The 4,874-nt window shown below is 39.0% G+C and overlaps 1 non-coding gene across 1 annotated transcript; it reads left to right on the top strand.

Moving 5' to 3' along the window:
- Positions 1-2,638: 2,638 nt before the first annotated feature.
- LOC146942171 (small nucleolar RNA R71) lies at positions 2,639-2,745 on the top strand. Its single transcript, XR_015033784.1, has one exon. It is a non-coding gene; the product is annotated as a small nucleolar RNA R71 (small nucleolar RNA).
- The last annotated feature ends 2,129 nt before the right edge of the window (positions 2,746-4,874 follow it).

Raw genomic sequence — 4,874 nt, forward strand, 5'->3', positions numbered from 1 at the left:
AATCGCGCTGCGGCCAAATACAAGGCGCGGCGCGATTTTATTAAAACAGGGGGTTAGGCTATCTGCTCTTGAAAATCGCGTTGCGGCCATATATAGGCGCGGCGCGATTTTGGTCAAACAGGGAGCATTCTTTGCTTCCTCAGGCCAAACATTTTGTTTTCTTGAAAAATGCCTGAGTTCCTTGAATTTTTGAAAAACTTTTGAGGAGAGAATCATGCAAGACATCAGTACCTTGCATGATTTTCTTGGCAAGAGGTATCTTTGAACAAATTTTTAAAACTTTCCTGCCTTGTATTAAAATAAAAGAAAAATATTTTTGTGTTTTTATTTTTTAAAGCAATAAAATCATACCTGAAAAATAAATAGTGGGTTGCCTCCCACTCAGCGCTTCTTTACCGTCACTAGCTTGACTGATAACTATCCCTAAGGATCATTTGATGTGGCTCCCTCTTCATTGTTTGGGAGTCCTCCTTTACGGTACCGTTTCAGCTTTTGTTCCTTACCCTTGAAAGTTCCTTGTGCACCAGACTTCCTTAGGCCCACAGCTTCATCAACAGGCTTGTTTCTTGCCAACCCTTCGTCACAGTACCTCCTAATTCTTTCTAAAGTATCAGAGAGAGTTGAAAGCATACACCATCGAAAAGCAGCCGGCCCGTTACGCATCCCATAGGGAATCCTCTTATAAGCCAATTTACCACCTGGACCAGTGGTAGTGGTCTTTATTTCATTGTTACCAGTCGTCAATCCCCCATACTTGTTGTCACGGATGTCTCCTGATGATTGTTGTTTCATCTGTTCTTTGCTTACTTCCAGTTGCTTAACACCCTCTATCATTCCAACATCTTCAATCACTTCTTGTCTATCTATAGATTCCACACTTTCCACCTCCTTAGATTGAATAGGTTGAGATTCAAGGGTTTTATCTTCGACTGTTTCTTCCACAACGTCAATCCGGTAGCACTTGGGATTCTCATCTTGGTGCTTCATTGCCTCAAAGATATTGAAGACTACCTGCTCCTTATGAAACCTCAACATTAGCTCTCCACGTTCAACATCAATCAAAGCACGACCAGTTGCAAGGAAAGGTCTTCCTAGGATGAGTGGCATATCCTCATCTTCAGCCATATCTAAGATCACAAAATCTGCTGGAAATACCAAGTCATTAACCTTGACTAGCACATCTTCAAGTATACCGAAAGGATAAGAGATTGACCGATCAGCTAAAGTAATGGTCATTCTTGTTGGTTTTGGTTCCCCACACTTAAGCTTCTTCATCATTGAAAGAGGCATCAGATTTATACTTGCTCCCAAGTCACATAAAGCTCTTCCAATGTCTACCGGTCCAATGGAACAAGGGATAGTGAAAGCACCAGGATCCTTCAACTTAGGTGGCAGCTTCTTTTGAAGAATAGCACTACAATTTTCAGAAAGTGCTATGTTCTCATCATCCTTAGGCTTCCTTCGTTTAGTCAACAAGTCTTTCATGAACTTAGCATATAACGGCATTTGATCAAGAGCTTCGCCGAAAGGAATATTCACCTGAAGTTGTGAGAAAAGTTGCATGAACTTCTTGAATTGGCCTTCATCCTTTTCTTTCTTCTTTGAAAGGTGAGGGTATGGAAGCTTCATATATGATGGAATAACCTGTGGTTTGTCTCCATCTTTCAAAATTTGACTCTTCGACTTCCTCAAGATTGAATCTTCATCAATTAACTTCTCACTTTTTTCTCCCTCTATTTTTTTCTTCCTTTCGTTTTCAACTACTCCATGATCATTTTCTTTTTCAACTCCACCCTCATCATTTTTTTCAACTACATCATCCTCCTCTACCTCAACTACATCATCAACCTTCTTTGGAGCTTTTGGAACTAAAGGTGTCAAAACCTTTTTGCTCCTCAATTCAATAGCATTACAAGACTCATTCTTAGGGTTATCTTTAGTGTTACCTGAGAATCCGCCTTTACTTTGTTCAGCCAATTGCTTAGCTAATTGCCCCAATTGAGTTTCAAGCAGCTTCCTAGAAGCTTCATTGTTCTTTCTTTCAGCTTCTTGACTCTTCTTCATCTCTTCAAAGTTGCCTTGAGTCATCTTCATGAAGTTCATCATAGTTTCCTCAAGAGCTGATGGCTTCCTTTGTTGTTGTTGAGGAGGAGTGAGCATCTGAGAGTTCAAAGCATTGTTATTTGAGTAGCTTAGATTGGGATGCTTGTTGATGCCTGAATTGTAGTATTGATTCTGCCTTTGATAACCTCCCATGAAGTTAGCTTCTTCATTTGACCCTTCTGGAACACATTCACCGTTGGGATGTTCTTCACCACATAAGTCACACTTGATTGCAGCTACTTGTTGTTGTTTATGGGCCAAAGTGAAGCCTTGAAACTCCTTAGTTAGAGCTTCGATTTGTTTGTTCATAGCTGCTTGGTTCGCAAGGATAGCAGTTTGTTCACTCACCCCAAACACTCCTCTTTCTTTCTTCTTAGCTTCAGCACGATACTCATTTCCAGCCATGTTTTCTATCAAAGCTTGGACTTCATGATCAGTTTTGCTCTTGAGACTACCTCCCGCGGAAGCATCTAAGAACATTCGAGTGTTTGGTGTTACCCCCTCAGTGAAGATTTGGAGGTATTGCTTCTCGGTGAATTCATGATTAGGGCATCTCTTGATAAGCAAATTGAATCGCTCCCAAGCATCATACAATGATTCACCTTCTCCTTGCTTGAAGTTAGAGATCTCCATCTTCTTGTCCCAATACTTAGACATAGGGAAGTATTTCTCCAAGAACTTCAGCTCTAACTCTTCCCATGTTTGGACAGTCCCGTTTGGAATTGTTAGCAACCAATCTTTTGCTCTTCCCGTCAAGGTGAAAGGAAATAGCCTTAGCTTCTTTTGTGCTTCAGTCACGGTGGCTGGTTGCACACAAAACTCGCAGGTTTCAGCAAAACGGCTCAAGTGTTCATGAGGACTCATAGCTTCAGTCCCATCGAATTGCTTGTCCCTCAAACCGTTGAGGACAGTTGTCTTGATGTCGAAAGCTACAGGGTTAGCTGGTTGAAAAGTGTGGGTCAGTTGACCGCGATGAGTGGCTAACCCGTAGTCTCCTAGCTTAGGTCTCGGTGGTACAACTCCTTCTCCTTCCATAGTTGCAGATTCAGTTGAGAGTGGCTCCAGTATTTGTTCTCGAACACCCGGTGGAACGGATTGAGCTAACCTTTGCGATCGGACAGCTTTCCAAAGTGCTCTAGCAGTTCTTTCAATTTCCAGATCGTACTCTAAGTCGTCCGAGCTCTGTTTACCTCGCATAAACAGCAAAATACATTAGTAGCACTGCACAACGCAAAGTAATCAAGTGAATATGAAAACAGAAAAATAAAAATTAAAAACAGAAAAATTAAATTGCAAAAACCCTAAATTATAACGTAATTGCCTTGTTGAAATAATTCAACAGTCCCCGGCAACGGCGCCAAAAACTTGATAGAAGATTGGCAAGTGCACCAATAACTATCGAAGTAGTAAAAATATCGTTCCCACGAGGACTGTTTTTAACTTCAATTATTCAATTTCGTTATAAAAGTAGGATGTATAAAAGTTTATTTTGTTTTGCCACTAGGCAGTAGATTTGGTTTGATTATAAGAAATCAAATAAAAAAGTAAAGATTTGATTAAGAAAATAGGAGAGAGATGAGATCAGGTCTTCGAATCCTCTATGTTTCCCCTAATTGGTTACTGCACCTATTATTACTAATGATTCTCTAGTTTCACGATAGTTAACAAATTAGCCCTAATCAATCCCTTGAGTTAGGACCCTCTTTTTAAACTACAGCCCCTAATTCCTTAGGTGGTCTAATAATCATCAAAGGTTTAAGCACGTTAACCTAATATCACTAACAAACGATTATCCATTCCTAGACTAACCATGTTTATTAGAACAATTCAATTTAGGTCTAAGTCGAAAGCTATGGTCAGTAGTCATTCGATCTCACAAAATCATGTTTATATTTGATCAGGATATAAAAAGCAGTAAGAACAATTGAATTGAATGAAAACTAGAATATCATTAATAAGTAATAGAGTTTCACAGCAACATATGATCAATTAGGGTTACATAGGTTCATCTCCGACCTAATCTCTAAGAGATTTAGCTACTCATAATTGAGTTTACAAATAGCATAATCAATGAAAGAATTAAAACATACATAAACTGGGTTAGAGATGATGAAATCCTCTCCGCTGCAGCCTTCTGGGTGTTAAAATCGCACTTTCGTTCTCCAAAATCGTAACCCTTGTTCTTCAGATTGAGTGCAGTATTTATAGAAGTCATGGGCCTGACCCGTCAAAATCGCGCCGCGCCATGTATATAGGCGTGCCGCGATTTCCTCTTTACAGGAAGTGTGTAATTTTGCTTCAAAAATCGCAGCACGGCTTGAAATTGGCGTGGCGCGATTTCCTTCGAACAGACTTCAAATTTTAAGCTTTTTGCACTCCAGAACAGTATAAATTGCATGAGAACTCTATCAAAATGTCACAATAAGTCCCTAATATTACGTAATGACAGGATGTCATCATATAGCAAAGGAAAAACACCAAACCTAGATATATAAATCTTTGAACATTAATAGCATGAACTACCAAACCTAGATATTTAATTTGTTTTTTTTTTAAATTAGAGAATGATTTGTTGTTGTAGGATTTTATCTTAAGATTTAATTGAGTTATATATAATGTAATTTGATTGAGTAAAGCAATAGAAGTTCTTGAAAATGGATCCGTATAATAATAGTACTATACTTATGCTTAATACTAACATGTCATTGACTGATCTGTAATTCTGATTATTTGTCTCACAGCTGCAGATGTGAGTCCACTTATTTGTTTCA

Source organism: Medicago sativa, chromosome 3, assembly GCF_051527215.1.
Source record: "Medicago sativa cultivar Bolivia chromosome 3, Bolivia_mono, whole genome shotgun sequence".
Taxonomy (NCBI): domain Eukaryota; kingdom Viridiplantae; phylum Streptophyta; class Magnoliopsida; order Fabales; family Fabaceae; genus Medicago; species Medicago sativa.